General features: G+C 39.1%; 1 protein-coding gene across 2 annotated transcripts in view; it reads left to right on the top strand.

Moving 5' to 3' along the window:
• PITPNC1 (phosphatidylinositol transfer protein cytoplasmic 1) overlaps positions 1-24,275 on the top strand; it is a 395,894-nt gene that overhangs the window by 191,747 nt on the left and 179,872 nt on the right. The window lies entirely within an intron of this gene.

Here is a 24,275-nt window from a genome sequence, read left to right on the forward strand (position 1 = left end):
TTTTTTTATTATTATTACTATAACTATTGTTATTGTCATCATTCGTTATTAAAATACCAAAGGGCATGTCACAAAAACATTTTGAATCAAGAGTTCTGGAATGAATTTCTTCACCACTTCAGACTGGTCTGTTTTTGTGCCTGAGGGTAAAGACAAATCATTTAAACTTCATTCTGTAAGTTTTCAGTATCCCATGACTGAAGTAGACATAATTATACTTGCCTAGCCCCTTGAGAGGAACCAGAATAATTAAAACAAAAAGTGTTCAAAGAGATTCTTTCCTGGCTTCCCTATGTTTCCTCATTTTTCCCTTCTCCCTTCATACGATCATAGAATTAGAGCTGGGAAAAGGTTTTAGCAGTCGCTAGGCCAACCCCCTTATTGACCAAGGTTTCATTGCCAGGTGTACTTCAGGTCAAAGCTGCTCTTGTTAAAACAACCCAAACTTTGACTTGGCATTACAGCTTGCTTTCTGCCCACAGACATTTCCTGCTCTCTCCTCTGTTCTGGACACAGAGCCTGTTTATAGCCTTTCATGGCTATGTCCTCATCAGTTTCTGCTTTTAATGCTTGCCTACTATGCTGATTGCTTTGTCTCCTTCAAATCTCAAGCAGCCCATCTTTGGACCTTTCCCAATCTTTCTCTCTCCTTTTACGTTGGAAAAAGATTCAAGGTCCTTCATAGTTATTTTCCATACTTCATAATGCTAATAACCCTCTGGGGCTCCCAACTCTCACCCAGAATTACCAGACCTTACTCCCCTTCAGAGGGTCATTTGCAAAGCTGTCATCTTTCTCATCTTTGATCTTGGCTTAGAACAGGAGTTCTTAACATTTTTTTGTGTGTTTTTTACTGCTCTCTGGTGAAACTTATAGGTCCCTCCTCAGAGTTCTTTTAAAGTCATAAAATTAAAAATCCCAGGGGCAGCTAGGTGGTGCAGTGGATAGAGGACCGGCCCTGGAGTCAGGAGGACCTGAGTTCAAATTTTACCTCAGACATTTGACACTTACTAGCTGTGTGACCCTGGGCAAGTCACTTAACCCCAATTGCCTCACACACCCCACCCCCACCCCCACCCCGCAAAAAAAAACCAAACAATTATATAAAAGCTATAAAAAAAATCTTTAAAACAAGTTTGCAAGTTTGAAGGTCAAGAACCTTTAACTTAGAACAATATTGTGTGTCTAATTCAATTACATTTCAATTACTCAGATTTCAGGATTCTTTACTGTCTTCCTCTCCTCCCCAACTCCAGTCCTTAAACTACGGGACTTCAACATTCATGTTCAGGCTCCTTCAAACTGTGATATTATTATCTGGCCATTCCTTCCTATCATCAATTCCCTTTTCCTTATGCCTCACTTCTCGTAATGGAGACTTCCAGTCCCTACATCATCCCTCAGTATTTTATCAGGTCATTACCCTCTGCTCATACTTCAATTTCCAGTTTACCCCATCTCCATCTATAGTTAAGCAATTTAGTTACTCTCATCTACTTACAGACCCTTCACCCCTTTGTCCTCATTCTTTGCTAAACTCCAGCCCTGAATTCTTTCTACTATCTACCACCTCAGTTGGATCCTCACTGAGACAATCGATCCTCATATTCTGCCCTGATTGAGGCCTTATATCATTCTCCACTTTTTTTTTGTTTTGTTTTGTTGGGGTAATGAGGGTTAAGTGACTTGCCCAGGGTCACACAGCTAGTAAGTGTCAAGTGTCTGAGGTCGGATTTGAACTCAGGTCCTCCTGAATCTAGGGCCAGTGCTTTATCCACTGCACCACCTAGCTGCCCCCATTCTCCACTTTTGAAAACTATTCTAAATTTTCTCTTCTTTAGCTTTCTTATACCTTGATCCTAACCCTGACAGTCTAGGACCATGACTCTTATTTTGCTAAGAAAATTGAGGCCATTCTCCAGGAGCTCACTCATGTCCTCTTTTCTTCTTAATGCCTCTTGACATCATTCATTCTTTCTTCTTTTCTTCCATTCTGATAGTGAAGTCCTTCTCCTCACCTGCCCCTCTCTATAGTAGCCTTGATTTTAGCTAGTCCTGTGTTCTCCAGGAGATTGCAATCTCGATCATTCCTCCCTAATCTTGTCTCTCCCTATCTACTGCTTCTTCTCTATTGTCTTGGAATATGCTTGTCTCCCCAATTCTTTTAAAAAAATGAAACAAACAAAAAAACCTTCAGCAAAACTTGTTGTTCAGTTGTGTATGATTCTTCATTACTTCATTTGGGGTTTTCTTGGTAAAGATACTGCATTGTTTTGCCTTTTCCAGCTCATTTTACAAATGAGGAAACTAAGGTAAACTGGTTTAAGTGACTTGTCCAGGGTTACACAGCTAGTAAGTGCCTGAGGCCAGATTTGAACTCAGGTCTTCCTGACTGTAGACCTGGTACTCTATCCATATGCCACCTAGCTGCCCTCACTAATGCTTCCCTCATGCTAGGAGCATGCATCTCTCCTCATGGTCTCAGTCAGACTCTTTTAAAAAGTTGTCTATGTTGCCTCCATTGCCTCTTCTCACCTATTCCTCAGTCTTGTGCAATTTGACTTCTCACCTCATCGCTCAACTGTAACTGTTCTCTACAGAATTAACATTAACCTCTTAATCGTCAAATATGATGGTGATTTTCTCAGCCCTCATTTTTTGGAGGGGGGGGGAATGAGGGTTAAGTCACTTGCCCAGGGTCACACAGCTAGTAAGTGTTAAGTGTCTGAGGCCAAATTTGAACTCGGGTCCTCCTGACCCAGGGCCAGTGCTCTATCCACTGCGCCACCTAGCTGCCCCCATGATTCTGTTTAAATCCCACCTTTTGTAGGAGGCCTTCCCTGGTACACCCTATCCTATTTTCCTCTCCCTCCACCACTCCTAGTCCCTTCCCTCTCGTTTACCCCTGAAGTGGCTGCATGAACACCTGATTGAGGCAGGAGGGAGTAATACCACTAGACAAAGAATGATAGGTCACAACTACAGGGTACCCTTCAAAGATACAGGCCAGAAACAACCTTGAGGAGCCTGACCCCTAGGTTCAAGGGGGAGGAGGGGATTTTTTCCCCTCTTGTCTCTTATGCATTGGTGTCTAGTACTGGAGACACTCCCCCAGAAGGAGACGCCTCATCCAGAAATTAGAGAGTCAGTTTGAGAGTGTCAAGCACAGTGGAGGCAACGGAGACACTTTCCAGACAGAAACAGATTCAGAAAGGCAGTCCCTGGAGAATGGAAGCAGCTTCAGGGAGCTGAACCTCTGTTGACAAAGAATAGAGCCAGCTATGGACTCAAGAGCTACCCTTTTCAGCTGAGGGGAGGATTGTGCACAGAAGCAGACCCTGGGAACCCAGCTGAACAAGACACCCAGCAGAGACACTGCACCCCAGGCAGGAACAGTGTGAGGACTCTAATGAGTGAGAGGACATCAAGACCCTGCAGGGCCACACTTGTAAGTTGCCTTGGGCACATGTTGTTCCTAATTGTGTGCGTGCCTCACTACCGTTGAGCTCTAAATTGTAGCCCACTTTTCTCCCAGATGCTGTGTGGATTTGTGGGAAAGAATGCTCAAGATTTCTGTAGAGAATGTTTTACTGCTGTTTCTAAACTGTGCCGGCCTAGTCAATACATTTTGCTAAGAGTTAATTGCATATAATCGGTTGGCTGTTAATGGAAAGCACCCAGGGGTGCTTGTGATCTATAGTTTTTGGAATGGGTACCAGCAGGGCAGCTAGGTGGCATAGTGGATAGGGTGCCAGAGCTGGAGTCGGGAAGAGTCATCTTCCTGAGTTCAAGTCTGGCCTTATATACTTATTAGCTGTGTGACCCTGGGTAAGTCACATAGCCCTGTTTGCCTCAGTTTCCTCATCTCTAAAATGAGCTGGAGAAGGAAATGGTAAATCACTCTAGTATCTTTGCCAAGAAAACCCCAAATGGGGTCACAGAGAGTCTGACATGACTGAAAATGACTCAATAATAATATTTACATATGTGTCCCCTGACAACACAGGGATTGATTCATTGTCCTTATATCTTTAGCATTTGATACAGTATCAGGCACACAGTAGGTGCTTAGTAAATGATTATGATTTGGTTGATCCCTTACATACAATTCTTGCCCTTCCGGGTAGGTCTGTCATCATCTGAGAGGAATTCCAACTTACATAGCCTTAAGTTTAGAAGCTCTCTTGGAGTCTACACTTCCAGTTACTTAAAAAACTAAACAATTTTTTAGCACCATAGAACATTATGTAGCTAAAAACTACTTCAGGAAAAATTGTGGGTTAGAAATTGGCCAGAATCAATCATCAAGCGTTTATTAAGTCTTACCTTTTCTTTTTTCTTCTTTATTAAAATTTCCTTATTTATTTTATTAATTTCTAACAATTATTATCTATTAGCTTTATTGATTTCATTAAACAATTAAATTAATTATTGGTTGTTTTATCATTTATTAAACTCTTACCTAGCACATATGCCAGTTACTGTGAATGTACACTGAGGATACAAAGAAAAAAAATATACTCGAGGAACTTGCATTCTAATGAGCAAGACTATACACATACACACACATATGTATACACACATACATCTATGCATGTGTATACATACCCACAATACATATATGTATGTACATACATGTAGGTATATACATACATATTATATTACAAGATAAATGCGTAGTAGATATAAGGTAACCATATAGGCTAAGGCACTGGTATCTGGGACACTGGGAAAGACTGTTCTGCAGAATTGCTACTTTTTTGTGGGGGGTGGGAGTAATAAGGGTTAAGTGACTTGCCCAGGGTCACACAGCCAGTAAGTGTCAAGTGTCTGAGGCTGGATTTGAACTCAGGTCCTTCTGAATCTAGGGCCAGTGCTTTATCCACTGTGCCATCTCTTTGCTCCCCAGGAGGCTACTCTTGAAGGAAGGCTGGAATTTTAAGATTTGAAGATTAGGGGAGAGAGAGAGCATTCTAAGCATAGGGGACATAAAGTCCAGAGATAGGAGATGGGGCATTATGAAGGAGGAACAGTAAGTAAATCTGTATGTCTGGGCTGAATAATTCACAAGATGATGTGAAGAGAATCATGTGTAATGTTATAAAGGTAGGAAGGGGCCAAATTATGGAAAGCTTTCAATGCCATACAGAGAAATTTATCTTTGAATTTAGTGGTCATGGGGAGCCAGTGGAGTTTATCCAGTAAGGGGAGTGAGTCAGACCTGTACTTTAGGAAAATCACTTTGGCAATTGCATAGGAAGCAGCTTGGGTTAGACCAACTGGGAAGCTTTTTCAGCAGTCTAAGTAAGAGGTCATGAGAGGCTGACCTGGGTCGTCATTATGGAAGCAGAGAGAAGAGGACCTTTTGGAGAGATGTGGAAATAACAGAAATGACCAAATTTGGCAAGATTTGATTTGTGGAATTCTGAATGATGAGTTGTCAATGACATTGGGGGACTGGAAGGATGCTGTGGCTGTAACAGTAGTAGGGAAATTAGGAAGATTGGGTTTTGGGGAAAGATGATGAGTTTTATTTTGGACAAATTGAGTTTGAGATACCTCTGGGATATCCAGTTTGGAAGTAGCCAGTAGACAATTTGTAAAACAACAACAACAACAACAAAAACAAAACAACCAGATGGCATCATGACATTTTTTTCCCCCTGGAAAAAGATAACCAATTTAATGAAAGTCCTTCATTTCCTCCTGAATGATGTAAAATCACAAAAGAGCAAAGAGGAATTGTGGTTGGCCTTGTGGTATTTCAAGGATTAAAAATCAGCACTTAAATATGAACATAATTAAATATGCACAGACCAGCCTGGACAGCCATAAGGAAACATCAATCTCTCTGTCAAGCTTCTTAAGAAAGAAAAAAAGAAAGAAAGAAAGAAAGAAAGAAAGAAAGAAAGAAAGAAAGAAAGAAAGAAAGAAAGAAAGAAAGAAAGAAAGACTAAGTAGATCTTGAAATAACCTAGAAAATAAAATTGGCACATATCCAACTCCCACAATCACTACCATCACCTTCCACCTACCCGATGAGCTTTTTTTTTTTTTTGGTGAGGCAATTGGGGTTAAGTGACTTGCCCAGGGTCACACAGCTAGTCAGTGTCAAGTGTCTGAGGCCGTATTTGAACTCAGGTCCTCCTGAATCCAGGGCCAGTGCTCTATCCACTGTACTACCTAGCTGCCCCCCCCCCATGAGCTGTTAATAAAGAATCCTCAGAAGAAACAATTACATGAAATAAGCTATCATCAGATATTCAAGAGGCATCAAACCATAACAGATAGAGCAGGAGACCCAGCTTCAAATCCCACCACTGACACACACTGACTGTGGTGACCCTTGGTCAATTGCTGAAACTTTCTGTGCCCTAGAGACTCTCCAGAACTGGATTTTTAGAGATAATGCTGACCTATGTTGGTACAAAAGGTACCGTTTACCAGTGAAATCACAGGTCCAATCCCTATCACTGTTATCATAAAGCGCCAAAATAAGACCAAATGTTTTATAAGTGAAAGAAGCCAAACAGTGAACAGATATTACTCAAGAAGTAAAGTCATTGTTGGGCTGGACTATATTTTTCAGTACTTTATTTAGAGGGAGGAGGTGGTGGAGAAAACCTGGTGAAATTGATCATTTATAGTGAAACGTTACTGTTTAATGAGAACCTCAGGAAGGATTGAACCACAACAAAGAACAGGACTACCAAGGGTAGATTAAATTAAACTCAGATATATGTTAAGCATTATACATATCCATCTATCTACTCATCACTGGCTATAATAATGATGGGCAGTCATCACCCCACTGCCCACCCTCACATAATACTAGTACATTAAGAAAAGGAAAGGTGGGGCAGCTAGGTGGCACAGTGGTTAGAGCACCGGCCCTGGAGTCAGGAGGACCTCAGTTCAAATCCAACCTCAAACACATGACAGCTAGGTGGCACAGTGGATAGAGCACCAGCCCTGGAGATAGGAGTACCTGAGTTCAAATGTGGCCTCAGACACTTAATACTTACTAGCTGTGTGACCCTGGGCAAGTCACTTAACCCCAATTGCCTCACTAAAAAAAAAAGAAAAGGAAAGGTTATACTCTTTAAAATTTTAATTTATTTTATCCTGAACTTAAGAAATAAAATGAACATTTCTATAATATATTAGAATAGAAAAATAAAAAAATATATAGTAGAATAGAATAAAAATATGATTGTATGTGAAATGGGAAATCTATTATGTATACCTTGCTATTACTTTTAAATATATAAAAAAGTTGTCATAACTTTTTTCCTTTTTTTCTTCTCCCTCCACCCCCTGTCCCTCCCCCTAGAGATGATTCCCATTAGACATAAATAGGCGTATATGTATATGTATGTGTATATATGTCTACCCATTCTATACATACCAAATCTATAAGAACATGAGTCATTTCCCAATTGATAAATGGTCAAAGGATAAGAACAGGAAGTTTTCTATTCATCAGTTCTTTCTTTGATATCACTTTTCCAGTAGTGGTGATGGGGGTTGTGCTGAGGTACCGACACTTTTTAGGAACAGTGACCCATGATGCAAATATAAGAGAGTTGGTCAAATTGGGAGCACATTTCAGGCAATAGAGTTTTTCTTTGCCTGAAAGAAATTGCTAGGTTATCCAACTCCCAAACTGTTGTCTGGATCCAGGCTTTGGAAGAAGTGATCTCTCTTTGGAACAAGAGAGCATATGGCAGCAACAGAATTGCCATGAGTGGCAGCATGGTATAGTGCATAGAGACTTGTCAGGTTGACCCAAGTTCTAATCCTGCCTTAGACTCTGAGCAAGTAACTTAACCTTGCCCAAGAACTCTTTCATCATCTATAAAATGAGGGGGTGGGACTCTAGAGGACCTCCAAAATCCCTCTAAACGTTTAAATGAAAGTCACACTAGGGCATGCATTGTGCATAGCAGATGAGGGTCAGGAAGTAGTCTTGACACAAGCCCTTGCATTTGAACACTTTTATCCATGCGACCCTAACCTGTCATTGGCTTGTCATCTCTTCTGGGTTGATCTCCTCACTGACCACAAATTCATATGGTCTCAGTTGTGTTATTTTCTGACCCCCTGCATTTTAATGATCTTCAGATGATACACTGTAGCTCCTGGTTTTGAATTCTCAGCTTGCTGTTTGGATGGAGTGCTAGGCCTAGAGTCAGGAAAACCTGAGTTCAAATTCAGCCTTGCTATGTGACCCTGGTCACATCACTTAACCACTCTTTGCTTCTGTTTCCTCATCTGTCAAATGGGAATGATAATAGTACCTACATCCCAAGGTTGTTATGAGAATCAAATGAGATAATAATTATAAAGTGCTTAGCACCGTGCCTAGGACATCCACAATAAGTACTACATAAATATTATTATTCATTATATTATTATCCTACTTATGATACTACCTTGATGATTCAATCCATGCTTATCTCCATTCCCAGTTTCAGTTTGGGCATCTTGATCCAAATTGCTGAGTGAGCACATATTCACTCTACCCCTCCCAGGCTTGAAATGTGATGTTTAATGTGAACCCCACATTAACCATGACTTCCACAACCCAAGAATAAGATGTAACAACCTTAATTTTATTAACCATGAGATTTTACCATAAAAACCTAATCAGCTGGATCTAAGATATATTTAATGATGGACCTCCTCTTTCCCTCCTATTAACACCCCTACAATGATGTCAGGTTTAATGAGTGTTTGCTTATTGAAATAGGAGCAAAGCAAATTTGGAAAAAGTTTAGGAATGATGAACATTCTATCCTTTCTTGAAATGAGTCCAAGTAAGTCTTCATTCCACCCCCCCCCCCCCCACCACCTTTTTAACATAGTTTGAAAGAACAAAGAAGTGTATTAGACACAGTGTTCTGGATCAGGTCTAATAGTTTTTTATTGGGATTAGATCAAAATGAAATATTCACGGATCATCTAACACCTGACAAAGAAGTTGACTTAAAAATAGTATAGAAAAGATATTCATCAGAGATTCAGCTTTGTCTTAAATGGGTACAAATTCTCTTTGTCTCTGCTTTGGTCATGGTAATCTACCACTCAGAGCCTGAGCAATGAATGAGCTGACTCCTGTACTTTTGTATTTAAGTGACCAAGAATTTATATCATCAGTTTAAAACGTTGCTTCCTGGATTAATTTTTTCTTTATTTTTGTATCTAATTTTTATTTTACTTTTCTCAATTATATGTAAACAAACTTTTTAACTTTGTTTTTTAATAAAATTTTCAATTCTATATTCTTTCCCTCCTCCCTGGGTTAATTCTCTTTTTTTGTGTTTTGTTTTTTGCAGGGCAGTGAGGGTTAAGCGACTTGCCCAGGGTTACACAGCTAGTAAATGTCAGGTGTCTAAGGCCAGATTTGAACTCAGGTCCTCTTGAATCTAGGGCCAGTGCTTTATCCACTGTGCCACCTAGCTGTGGCGCCCCCCCCCCCCAGGTTAATTTTCAAGGAAGGTTTCATTACCTTTTTTTTTTTTTTGTCGGGGCAATGAGGGTTAAGTGACTTGCCCAAGGTCACACAGCTAGTCAAGTGTCAACTGTCTGAGGCTGAATTTGAACTCAGGTCCTCCTGAATCCAGGGCCAGTGCTTTATCAAATGCGCCACCTATCTGCCCCAGTTTCATGACCTTTTAAAGAAATTCTAGCCTTGGCCATATAATATAGATGTTGCTCCTACAACGTCCCAGCCCTTGGTGGCAATATGGTAAAGATCCTCTATAGGCTATTTCACCACTTAAATGGCCTTAGAGCTGTGCAGCTCTTAGTTGGGGATGCTAGATACCAGGGATAGTACTAGAAAAAACAAGAACAGAAAGATTGGGGTAGAAGAATAAGCAATGTAATAGCCCTCAGAAATTCCAGGCTTTGCCCTATTCTTTTTTTTCTCTTCCCCGCCCCAGGACAATGAGGGTTAAGTGACTTACCTAGGGTCACAGAGCTAGTAAGTGTCAAATGTCTGAGGCTGTATTTGAACTCAGGTCCTCCTGAATCCAGGGCTGGTGCTTTACCACTGTGCCACCTAGCTGCCCCCATGCCCCTTTCTTCAAGTCCAAGGCCCTCATCTTAATGATCTAATCCATGCAATACATGACTAGACCTTTGTAGTTCAGAGTGGGTTTTCCAATGTAAAACAGTGATGATGTGCAAAAAGAACATAAGAAACGTCAAGGTCACATTATAATCACACTTTTGGCACACTCCCTATCATGGATCAGGGTTAACTCTGCCAAGGTCATTACCCTTTTATATGTAACTTCTCTCAGTACTAGGATCAACACAGAGGCTTTCCATATACTATCCTTCTGTAACCATGGAGAGATGTAGTGTAGTTATCGGGGTTTGGAACTACTTGGATAACTTGACCAAAAAATGACATTGAATACCACCTGGAAGAATGATAAGTCACAGTAATATTCCTTTATTTGGGGAGCATTTTTTCAGAGTTGTTAAGATTTTGTAATTCTTTTGAAAATTATTTTCTATCCTTTATTGGGAAATGGCTTTTGGTCTATTGCACATATATACATATACACTCATATATGTGTATATGTATATGTATAAAAGATAGATAATATGCATCTATATATACAAATATATAGATCTATATATAGATGCATATTATATATCTATATATAGATGCATATTATCTATCTTTTATATCAAACCCTTATTAGAAAAATTTAACACAAAGATTTTTTTCCCCAATTTAATGCTTCTCTTTTCATCTTCAGGAAGGGAAAGGCACAAGTATTTATTAAGTACCTACTATGAGCCAGGCAATGTGCTAAGGGCTTTACAAACATTATCTCATTTGATAAAGATATAGGTAGCATTGTAATTAAATTTACAGATAAATTTATAGAGATGGCTAATTTACTGGATGACTGAATAGAGATGGAGGCATAGCCAGGCCGAAGTTCATGAGAAAAAATGACTAGGGGTTTTTACTAGACTGCAATCTTAATGTCATTAAGCAATGTGAAATGCTGATTAAAAAACTTTAGAAGCATAAATAGAATGTAAGTTTATTAAGGGGAGAAATTGCTTCATTTTTGTCTTTGTCTTTCCAATGGCTGGCATAATGCCTTATGTCTATGTTTAAAAAATTGTAATTGAATTGACTCACACTCTTCCTTGTGCCAAGCATTCTAGGGTTCAGTGCAATCAATGCAGCCTCAACCTTAGCAAAAGAGTCTACAGAATTCCATCATTTATAAGGAGTCCCCATTCTATTTGGATTTTGTATAGAGCATGTCCCATGATCCTGGTTGGACACCTTTTTTAGAGTGAGTGTGGTCTCATCTTCATAGCTCACCTGATGTTGAGATTCATGGGATCATTTGGACAGTCTACAGCATTAAACAAGACAAAATCTTGTATGTTTTTTGTCCTTTGGACAATTGTATGACTCTGGAGGTTTGGTCTGCTGTAGAAAATCGTCTCTTTAAACCTACCAATGAAAACTGTTGAAAAATTAATTGGAAATCTTGGTTGACGTTGAATTCCTCATCACTGGAGGTCTTGAAGCAGAGGCTAGTCCGTCTATCAAAAAGTATTTTTTTTTAACACCTATTATGTTCCATATACTCTGCTAAGCATTGGTGATCTAGAGAAAGGTCAAAGACAATCAATCCCTGCTCTCAAGCTTCCAGTCTAATCACACAGATGTCATAGAGAAAATTCCTGTTCATATGAGCTAGCCTAGGTGAACTCTTGAGACCCTTTACAAATCTAATATTGCATTATTCATCGGGGCTTACTACCACCAGGCACCACCAGTGTGGAAATACCTGTGATTATACTTGAAAGGGAGGTAGAAGACATTCTGGCTAATGTTATGATTGTGCTCACTAAGCAAATAACACTTTCTGTTATTCTTCAAGGTGTAACTCAATCATCTTAAGAGTCATTTGGGAAGAAATGAAATAGGATCTCCACTACATGATGCACACTGCATATCTAAGGAGGCATGTGATGCATTTGTAGTTAGGGAAGCTTGTTTCTCCAGACGTGAAGAAACAGAAGCCACAAACAAAAGATCACCATGTTGGAAGCATGCTTGGAACAAAACTGCCTTTTTTGGGACGTGGCCAGGGTAGGGAGCAGGCATAAGTGGTAGTTGCTTTCAGGTAGTAAATGAGTTAGGAGAGGGTATATAGAATCATAGGTAATGGAAGATAACAAAGTTTGAATTGGAGACAGTCCATCAGGCACAGAGCCAAGCAGCTCTTATCTAATGGATCAGATATATTTGAGAGGAAAGCAATCTAGCACCATGGATAACTAACTCTCTGGGTGAGAGGGGTTATTCTGACAAAACAGTAGATTTGACTAGCATATTATATACTCCAAGCCTAATTGAAACTGTTCTATTCAGAGCCTAATTTAAGCCTATTTGGATGATTTGATTCTCTAGTTAGACTTTACCTATTTAGGCTTCAGTTTGTCTCCTTGAGGCTGGGTCATGATTCTTTCTTATTCAATTCTGTTTCAGTTACAAGAAACATTATGTCTAAGGCAAGATGCGTTGTATTCTGGTGGGGGAGATATATGGCATGTGTATAGTTAAGTATGTGGAAAGAGACTGGCCTAGGTGGTCAAAGTTCCTCTACCATGGCTGTTCAGCACCTTTTCTTCCACTTGTCAGGCTTTAGAGTTGCCTAAAACATTGATGGGTTACCTGGTCTTTCTCGGGTAGCACTTTCTCTGTGCGTGAATGATGATCGTTCTTCAGGCAGTGTTAGTATTGGATAGTTAAGTATATTAAAAGATAATTGAAGGATGGAGAACACAGAGATGGTTGACAACCCATCAGGAATGTTGGAAGATGGATTCCTGTCTAGAAGGAGAGGTAAATTAAGGTTACTCACTGAAGCTAAGGATCCTCTTTGTGAATTCCTATACTTGGCAACAAAGGTGTCTCCAAATGAGTATTAACTCTGTTTCTCCGGAGAAGGGAAAAAAGGAGAAAATCTACATACAACTTACATGCCATTTATTAAAGGATATTCTTAATTGTCGGCTGGAGATGGATGGACATGATGCTGCCATCCTATAAGTTTGCATCCATTATTGGAGTGGTCACATAGCAGCTCAAACAATGTCTTCCCAGCATTCCTGTTTCAAACAGGAAAAGCCTCATCTCTTCTATGTGCTAGAAGCATTCCTTCCTTTTGGAGGTTCAAGGATGTCCCTTGATGGTGAGCAAGATGCCACCTATTAATGCCACCTATTAATGCCATCTATTAATGCCACCTATTAATTAATTAATTAATTTTTTGCAGGTCAGTGAGGGTTAAGTGACTTGCCCGGGGTCACACAGCTAATAAGTGTCAAGAATCTGAGGCCGGATTTGAACTCAGCTCCTCCTGACTCCAGGGCCGGTGCTCTATCCACTGTGCCACCTATCTGCCCCCCAAGATACCATCTATTAAGGGGCAGCTAGGTGGGACAGTAGTAGATAAAGCACCAGCCCTGGAGTCAGGAGGATCTGAGTTCAAATCTAGCCTCAGACACTTGACAGTTACTAGCTGTGTGACCCTGGGCAAGTCACTTGCCCCATTGCCCTGCAAAAACAAAACAAACAAACAAGCAAAAAAACCCTCCAAACAAAAGCAACAACAAAAAGTATATAGATAGGGGCAGCTAGGTGGCGCAGTGGATAGAGCACCAGCCCTGGAGTCAGGAGTACCTGAGCTCAAATCTGGCCTTAGACACGTAACACTAGCTGTGTGACCCTAGGCAAGTCACTTAACCCCAATTGCCTCACTAAAAAAAAAAAAAAGTATATAGATGAACAGGATAGTAGCCAATTAATATGTATATGAATCCTCCCAGAGAATTTTACCTCTAAATTTTCTGACCATTGTGTGGTTCTCTCAAATAAGGATCCAGGGCCTCTGGTAGAGTTGCTTATTATGTTTTTTTTTTTCTTGAGAGGCTATATATGAATGCTAATTCCGATTTTATAGGAGAGGAGATAAAAATCTTCTGAAATATAAAGCTCTTTACAAGGGAAGAAAGGCCTAAATTATTAATATTGCTCTGTTTAAATGTGTGCACACATGTTATATATTTTTCTACCAAACAATTTCTTTTTTTTTATTTCTTTTTTCTTTTTTTAGTGAGGCAGTTGGGGTTAAGTGACTTGCCCAAGGTCACACAGCTAGTAAGTGTTAAGTGTCTGAGGCCGGATTTGAACTCAGGCACTCCTGACTCCAGGGCCGGTGCTCTATCCACTGCACCACCTAGCTGCCCCCAAACAATTTCAATTCATTTACATTACCTAGAAGTAAGATAGTACTTGCATTCACAGAATTACGAGGCAAACATATATCCTTATATAATCATTAGAAAGACCATACAAACCCAAACCAAGGCACTATAAAATGAATTATAGCAGTCGTTGTTTTTATGGGCCTTACAACAAAGAGGTTAGACGAGGTGACGTCGAAAGACCCCTCCAATTCTAAGGTTTTAATTTATTTAGCCCTTAAGTTAGGCAGAATGAGGATGGAGGGCAGAAACTTGAGCCAAACTCTGCTGGGACCTAAGCTGGATTTTATGATGAGATCAAGAGATTTTTGGAGAGAGATAAATGGCAACAGCAAAAATAAATCAAATGCCTTGTCATAAGATACAGAAACAATCCTGGACATGAATCTCCTGCAGGCTAATAGGTAGGCATAGGAACTTCTATAATTCTCTAAGAGCTTTAGGCATCCAGATCATATGGAAGAATTACACTTTTTTCTTTTTTTTCCCTTTTTTTTGTCACTTCCTGTTTTATTTATGTATTTTATTTTAAAATTACATACATATATAGATTACTCCCACTTTGTGAGAATTCTTTTGTAACAAAATAAGGCAGTTAAATAAAACTAATAATGCAATTTCATCTGAAAGTACATTTGACATTTAACATCTATAGGATTCTCCCCCAACTCTCTAAAAATAAACAGAAATCTATTTTCTTTCCCTCTCACCCACTCCTTACTTCATTAAAAAAAAAAAAACAGAAAAGAAATTTTCTTGTAACAAATCAGCATAGTCAGGCAAAACAAATTCTTCCAGTGGCTGCACATACAAATAAATAAGTAAATGAATGAATGAATAAATGTGTGTTTGTGTATATATATGTATATGCATGCGTGTGTGTGTGTGTGTGTGTGTGTGTGTGTGTGTGTGTGTGTGTGTGTGTGTGAGATTTTGTACCCTAAATCCATCACCTCTCTGTAATGGATAGAATGTTTCAGCATTGGTCCTCTGCAATAATAAATGGTCATTATAATGATCATGGTTCCTGTAGCTTATGAAGTTACTTGTTTTTACAGTATTGTTATTACTATATCAGTTGTTCTCCCGGTTCAGCTCATTTCATTCTTTTTCAGTTTATACCTCAAAGTTGCTTGATTTTTAAATATTGATATTATAGGATGAAGTATTTTTCTGATGCTACTCACTTCACTTTGCATCAGTTCAGTTAACTTTTTCCATGTCTTTTTGAAATAATTTATTTCCTCATTTTGTACAGCACAGTCAGCACTTTATCACTTTCATAGACTTTCATGTCATTAACAAATTGTGGAACTTATTCAATTATTTCTCAATTTTTAGACGTCCTTTAGTTTTCAGGTTTGTCTGGTTGTTTTTGCCACCACTAAAAGGCTGCCATGGATATTTTTGTACATATAGGATTCTTTACTCTTTCTTTGATCTCTTTTGGGCATAGCCCTACCTAGTAGTGGTATGATTGAATTAAAGTTAATGTTTAGTAAATTTTTAAACTACTGAGATCATAATTCTAGATTGGGACTTCTTAAACTTTTTCCACCTGAGAAATTTTTACATAGCTCCAAGTATATAGGTATATAAAAGAGGTATACAAATCAAACATTTACTGCCAAATTTTTCAGTTCCCCCACATTCAGTTATGCAAACCCATATAGGGTCACGACCCACAGTTTAAGAAGCTTTGCTCTAGATCATGGGCTCTTCACTGCTTCTTACATGTCATTAGCCACCTTTGGCAGTTTGGTGAAATAAAAATCAGGGTAGCTAGGTGATGCAGTGGATAGAGTTCCAGGGCTGGAGTCAAGAAATCTCATTTGTGTGTTCAAATATGAACTTACTAGCTTGTGACCCTGGACAAGTCAATCAATCCTGTTTTCCTCAGTTTCCTCATCTGTAAAAATGAGCTAGAGAAGGAAAGGACAAACCACTCCAATATCTTTGCCAAGAAAATTCCTAATAAGGTCATTAAGTGTTGGACACAACTGAAACAACTGAACAAAAATTAGATATACAGTATTGCAAAGGAAACCAATGATATTGAAATACAATAGTCAGAATATTAGTTAAAAAAAAGAATTTTATAGACCCTAGAACTCTTGCTCTAAAAATTTATTTACAATTAACATCAGTGAGGTCTGCTTTTACCAAACTAAGAAGGTTTTTAGGAGAAATCTGCCCTTTGTAGTGTTTTTAGTGTCACCACATCACTGTTTGATGTCACAATAAACACTGTTGATGTCTTTTCTTCTGTTGTTGTATCAAGGCTGTATCAAGTGGCTCAGGCACCTTTACTAAATTAAACGAATGTATTCACATTACAGTGAACCTTTGTATTCTGATTTGTCTAGATCAGTCAGTTGTCCAATCATAAGTCATCCTATTCATAAATGTACACTTTTTAGTCCATTGATGCTTGATAGATGGCTTGCCTCCTCCTTCATCTGGTAACAATCCAGTGAACTTTTGTTGAAGTATTAGTTTTGGCAAGCTCTTTATTCAAATTCTCCCATTTTACTTTATTTTGGCATGTTTGAAGCCTTTCTTTGTACTTCCAAGAAAACTAGCCAGCCCTTTTCAAGTTAGGAGAGCAGAGGAAAAAAAAGTACTTCTTTAAAGATCATTTTTTAATTATTTAGAATTTTTAACACAAACCACTCTTTTTTTTTTTTTTAGTGAGGCAATTGGGGTTAAGTGACTTGCCCAGGGTCACACAGCTAGTAAGTGTTAAGTGTCTGAGACCGGATTTGAACTCAGGTACTCCTGACTCCAGGGCCCGTACTCTATCCACTGCGCCACATTTTTTTTAACACAAACCACTCTTACCTGCTTGAAGATGGATTGGTAAGAGATAAGTATTTACATAAGGAAATGTTTCTTAGGGATGAAATAAGTGCTTTTGGATTGAAGATTAGAGCAAAAGATCTCCTTTCTGCTTTCCATTTTCAACATAGGAAATCCAAATTAACTTTTGTTATTTACTAAAGGCTAAGCAGGGGGTGGTCAGTGCAAATTTGTGATAACACAATTCTGTGAGCAGAAGGGACAGATGGGGGTAGGTTTCTTTTAAAAAGGGGGGGGGGATGGTGAGGAAGAGAGAAGAGAGAGAAAAGAAAGTTTTTTAAAATTATGTGCAGATAACCATGAATATTGTAAGGTGCAAACAACTGCCAATGATTGCAAAATTGTACTGACTCATACATTTTATAAGAGTGAAATGCCTTATAGGTGTTTCTTACTGGAGACAGAAAAGGATGAAATATGAGTATTATGGAAACAAGGAACATGAACTTGGACAGACTTTGAGAGATAGTGGATGAAGAAGGGCCTGGTGTACTGTGGTCCCTGGGATCACTAAGAATCAGGCACAACTGAGTAACAACAACAACAATCATAGAACCTGCTATTTGTTTCATTGTTATGAAATTTTCTGCTTAAATCTCCCCTCTTCCTGTGAATTCACAATTTAAACACTAGTTTGATATAGTCTTCCTCAGGGGATTTGTTGTGGTCTAGTTTATTTTTTTAAATGAATTAATTGGTCTAATTGGATTAAGAGGGTGGTTCCTTCAGTTTATCCTAACAAGGAAAGAAATTGACCTGGAATGAAGCCTTTCTATCTGGAAGAGCTACTATTTCACTTGACAATAGCTGTTCTGTCTCTTTAAATTGGCCTCCCGCCCTGCCTTGTATAGTTGTCGGAATTCACAAGCATCCTCAGCTTGTTTTTGTCTTTGACAGACTGAGTTGGGTTCTGTATGAGCCTGTTTTCTGTGTCTGCTCTTGGTTTTAATAGACTAGGCACTAGCAAACAAACTACCTCCCAGTAAGAAAACAACATACTTCCATTCATGCATTCTGCTCCCTGCCCCTCTTGTCCTTCCTTATCCAATAAACTGCTGTTACACAGCATGTCAGAGAACAAGAAGAGCTTCCATCGGGGAGGGATTTAATGAGTGACCAGAAGCATCTGTGTTGGGTTCAAGCTGATGAGAGGCAGCTAAGTAGTTGACATTCATCTCACTGTTTACTGATGCACAAACAGCTTTCTTTTTTTCTTGCTTTTATCTCCAACTCTGCTTCCACTACGCTCCTTTCTTTGAAATTCCCTTTTCCCTTCCTTTCTTCTCTGTCATACTTTGTGGTAACCTTTACCTTCATTACCCCATTCTGTGTGTGGTTGTGTGTATGTGTGTACATAGATACACATATATACACAAAATTTCATCCACCTGCCCTTTACTTTTTCACTTTTCCCACACTTTGCTTACTCTGCTCATTGCCCATCAGCCCTTTTTTCTGCTGCCTTGCCATCACTCCATTTTTTCTACCCCATGTATATTTTCTTTTCTTGTATTTTATATTTAGAAAGTCCATAAAACCCTGACCTGATCTGAGTCCAGAGGGGAAAAAATGGAGGTCTGATCAACTCTCTCTTGTCCGGTTGCCTCTACCCAGACTTTTTATGCTCTCTGAGACTGAGGATAGCTGTCATATATCTTTTAGTAACTGACATGTAAATTAGGATGGGAAACAAATTTCTTTTTTCCTCTCCCTGGGACAGGTTTTGTATTGGAGGGGAAAGATAAGAACTGAAGAGTGAAAATGGTCTACCATTTCCTCTTTTTAAACTGGCCTCAGCAGAAAGAGAAAACTGATGAATTCTGAATGCAGATTGAAGCATACTTTTTTACTTTGTTTATTTTTCTTGGTTTTTTTTTTGTCTGTGTTTTCTTTTTGCGACATGGCTAATATGTAGATATGTTTCCCATGATTTCATGTAAAGAAAGAAACTAACATCATCATCATCATGCCAAACTCTTTTTTTTTTTTTTAAGTGAGGCAATTGGGGTTAAGTGACTTGCCCAAGGTCACACAGCTAGTAAGTGTTAAGTGTCTGAGGCCAGATTTGAACTCAGGTACTCTTGACTCCAGGGCTGGTGCTCTATCCACTGCGCTACCTAGCTGCCCCCATGCCAAACTCTTTACAATTATTATCTTATTTGAGCCTCACAACAACCATGGAAAGTCAGGGCTCTTGTTGTTCAATGCTTTGAGTTGTATCTGATCTTTGTGACCCTATTTAGGGTTTTTCTTGGCAGAAAAATTGAAGTGGTTTGCATTTCCTTCTCCAGCTCGTTTTATGGATGAGGAAACTGAAGCAAACAAGGTAAAGTGACTTGCTCCGGCATCACACAGCTAGTAAGTGACTAAGAAAAATGAGTCTTCCTGACTTCAGGCCAGGCACTCTAGTGTCTGCACCATCTAACTGCCTCCATGGTAGCAATTATTATCCTCATTTTACAGATGAGGAAACTGAGGCAATCAGCAGTTAAATGATTTTCCCATGGTCACACAACTTGTAAGTATGTGTGAGGGCAGATTTGAACTCAGATCTTCCTGACTCCAGGTGCAGTTTTATTTTTATTTATTTTTTTTTTTCAGGGCAATGGGGGTTAAGTGACTTGCTCAGGGTCACACAGCTAGTAAGTGTCAAGTGTCTGAGGCTGGATTTGAACTCAGGTACTCCTGAATCCAGGGCTGGTGCTTTATCCACTGTGCCACCTAGCCACCCCTCCAGGTGCAGTTTTATCTGTTGAGCCACCTTACTGCTCTAACATCATGAAAGTAGTATTCATATAGCCTTTTAAGGTTTGCAAAGCACTTTAGAAACATTATTTAATTTTAAAATCACAACAACCTTGTGAGACAGGTGATGTTATTATCCCTGTTTTATAGATGACAGCTGAGTTTGAGTTAAGTGATTTTGTCAGGGTCACACAGCTAGGAAGTATGTGAAGTGAGATTTGAACTTGTCTTCCTAGCTCCCAGCCCAGTGCTGTTACCTACTGTTCCATCATCACATAACATAGTAAGTCTTCCCCAAAAGCAAATAACTTTCAATTCTCACAAGTCATTTTCTTTAGCAGCTCAAGGGCCTAATTTCCCAGAAGAAATTTTTCTATCACTCCCCAACCCATGTTCTATAAACCCTTTCTTTCCAAGTCCTTCACATGAGAGTACAAAGCTCAATGCCCCTCCTCCCTGATTCCCAATTCTTCACTTGGCACAGTGAGATATACCACAAGCAAACCTCATGACAGTGGAAAAGGTTGAGGCATTTGAAAATCTGATTATTATTGATGATTTCATCTCAGACAAAAAAGTCCCCTTATGGCCTTGAAGTATACTTAATATCATAATTACTTCTATTTTTGAAATTTAGTACGAGACCAACACTGTTAACTTTGTGGGCTCTCCATTACAGGGACTAGCCAATCTATTGAGTGTTTAAAACTTATTGGTATTATGGAAATTATGTTTCTGAGGGCCAAATGGGAGTAGGAGGATAGCACTGAGTTTCACTTAAAGACAAAAGGGAGAATCTTGAGAAAAAATGAAGAAGGCTTTATATATTTCATATTTATTGAGCCAGCTTCTCCTTTACTTATGCATACATGTATATATACAGTGCATATACATGTATATGTATATGTATTTATACAGTGTCTGGGGTTCCAGAAATGCCATATTGTTTTTCAGGCTCTGGAAGAATTAATTGGTTAGACTGCTAGAAATCAGCCACTTCTGAAACAGTCATGAATAGAAAGTTACTATCAGACTAACTGGTTGCATGGGGATCAGATCTATTGACCAAGAAAAAATTATTCCTACTCAAGGAGGTGGGAAAAAATCAAGAGTCAGGATGCCTGAGTTTTAGTCCTAAACTTTGCTATTTGCTCACTCTGTGACATTAGAGAAGTCACTTGAATTCTCTGGTGACTTTGGGGAAGTCATTTCAACCCCCTGTGCCTTGGTTTGCAGAGACTGTGTGTCTGAAGCCGGGAGTGGAGTGATGATACCTGGTGAAGATTATGGAACACTGAAATACTGGGAGGTGGGAGACTGACCTAGTCAATACTTTAAATCAGAGGAAGCATCCGAGTTACTGTAAAATCAAAGAGGTTGGACTAGATCAGGGGTTCTTAATCTTTTTTGTGTGTATCATAGTCCCCTTTAGGAGCCTAGTGAATCCTATGCATCTCCTCTAATATGATTTTATATCATTGAAGGAGATGCAGTTACTGAAAATGAAGATGTATTTTTTTTCCTGTCCAAGTTCACAGATCCCTGAAATCTATTCATGGACTCAGAAAAGATTTCATGGACACCACATTAGTAACCTTTGGATGAGATGATCCCTGAGGCTGCTTTTACCTCTGACTATGATAATTAAACGAAATGGATAATAATACGAGCCTTTTGGCAGCTTTCACGTTACAGTTTAAAGAAGTAATTCCCAACCTTTTGATAATTGTAACACTCTTTTTGTTAAATTTCACAACATCCTCGCCCCCAGACTTCTCTGTAAAGTGCTGCCTGGAATATATTACTTAAATTAAGGTAAATTAACATGAAGAGGTTTTATTTTTGTTTTGCTTTGCTTTGTTTTTTTTTTTAGAATCTCGTGGCAACTTTTGAAGTAACAGTGTTTGCTCATGGATTTTGCAAAACCAAAGTTTGACATCATAGAATTAGAGCAAGAAAGGCCTCCCAGCACCCTTATTTCACTGACCCAAAGAGATTTAAATGATTTAACCATGGTCACATGGAGGAACTGAGATTCTTACCCAATTGATTTAAAACAGGGTCCTGAGGTCCATGGACGATCAAGGAATTCATATATAGCTTTCAGGGGATCTATGAACTTGGATGGGGGAAAAAATCATGTCTTTCTTGAAATATACTTGATTTCTTTTTATAATTCTATTTATTTTATTCACTGAAAAACATTATTTTGAAGAGGGAATCCATAAGCTTCACCAGGTGGCCAAATGGGTCTATGGTACAAAAAAAGGTTTAGAAAGCTTAATTTTTTAATTGGTTAATAATAACAATAAATTAATGAATCAATCAATAAAAAGAAATTAATATATTATTGAATTATCTGTCTAATTTAAAAATTAGACTTTGAAGGAGTGGTGCTAACTGAAAGGAGTTGGGGGGGTGTAAGACTATATGTGGTTCAAACTTTTTTTTTTTGGATGCAAAAGAATCTGTCTTTGTAGTTTGTAGATTTTCAGTCTACTTTAAGGTTCTTTAAATATATGTGGTAACCGAAGGAGCAAGGACTACGTGTGAGAGGTTAAGAAATATTTTTGATGCTGCTAAAAGTAATAATAGCTAGCATTTTTATAGTGCTTTAAATTTTAGTAAAGTATTTTATAAATATTATCTCATTTGACCCTTACCACAATTCTAAAAGGAAGATCCTATTATTACTCACTTTTTTGCAGAGGATGAAACTGAGGCAGACAGAGGTTAAAGGCCTGAGGTCACCTAGCTAGGAGATGGGTCTGAGTTAGGATTTGAACTCAGTTCCTTTTGACTCCTAGTCTAGCATTTTATCCACTGGGCCACCTAGCTGTTACGGATAGTGAATGATAATCATCCTTCAGAAGTCCTACTATTGGTCTATTAAGAGGAAAGGAAGGAACTTAGCACTTGCTAAGTACCTACTATTCGCCCGGTCTTATGCTAAGCATTTTACAAATAATATCTCATTTGATCCTCAGAAACCCCAAAAGTAGGGATTACAGTTGTGGAAACTGAGACAGAGGTTATGTCTTGCTCAGATTCACACAGATAGAAAGTATCTGAGGCCAGATTTGAAGTCAGGTCTTCCAGATTCCAGACCCAGCACTCTATCCACTCCACTACCACCCAGCTGCTGTTAATAACAGGCAACACTTTTATACAATACTTGCTAAGTGCCAGGCACTGTACTATGTATGCACTTTACAAATATGGCCTCATTTGATCCTCATAACAACCTTGCAAGGTAGGTGCTATTTTTATCCCCAGTTTACTGGCAAACAGAAGTTAAGTGACTTGCCCAAGGGCACAGAGCTCCTAAATGTCTGTCATAGGCCAGATTTGATCTCAGGTCTTCTTGACTCCAGGTCCTGCACCTAGGTGCTAACAATAGTGAATGATAATTGTTCTTCAGCCGTCCTTCTATCAGATTGTTAAAGTCTGCAGTACTTAGCAACTCAGATGCTTCCTCTGATTTAAAGTATTGACTAGGTAGGTCTCCTACCTCCCAGTTTTTCAGTGTCCCGTAATCTTCACCAGTTATCATCACTCCCCCTCCTGGCTTCAGACATACAGTCTCTGCAAAAATTGCTTTTGGCACTATCTAGAAAGTCATGAAATTCTATATGCTTTTGACCCTATCACTTTAAGGCTTTAGCTTGCTTACATTTAATTGCGTTCTTGTAAGTGTTCCTTATTACCATGGCAACCCTAATCAATCATTGTGCTAAAAATAGGCCTTTCATTTTCCAAAGGATGGTCTGTAGTGAATTGAAAAATTCAACCCCGGCCAGTGCATTTTACATAGGCTGCTTTCATTTCCCGAAACTGGAACAGGATTCAGGAGTTTAGGTAGAGTAATTATTCTCAAAGAGTTCCAGGCATCTCTCTCTCTCTCTCTCTCTCTCTCTCTCTCTCTCTCTCTCTCTCTCTCTCTCTCTCTCTCTCTCTCTCTCTCTCTCTCTCTCTCTCTCTCTCTCGCCTTTCCTGGCATTGTCTTTTCCTGCTGCAAATCCTGCCCCACCCCATCCCCCATGGCCCACACAAACACCTCCCCCCCACACACACACAGACACAAGACACAACTAGATATAGATAAATCTTCTTTGACCAAGACCCATCCCTCTGCACACTCAGTTTTAGTTGTCAGGGATTTCATGGGGATAAGGTTACATATGGTGGGGTTCTGCTCAAGTTCATTGGGCTGATTCTGCAGATTAGAGAAGCCATCTTTCTTAGCTGCTTGATAGAAAAGAACTTGGCTGCTGGGGGAACAGATGGCAACAGAAACCAATGAGAAGGTTATAAAGTTCTGCTTTTTGTATCCTTAGAGAATTAAGAAG

Source organism: Dromiciops gliroides, chromosome 4, assembly GCF_019393635.1.
Source record: "Dromiciops gliroides isolate mDroGli1 chromosome 4, mDroGli1.pri, whole genome shotgun sequence".
Taxonomy (NCBI): Eukaryota; Metazoa; Chordata; class Mammalia; order Microbiotheria; family Microbiotheriidae; genus Dromiciops; species Dromiciops gliroides.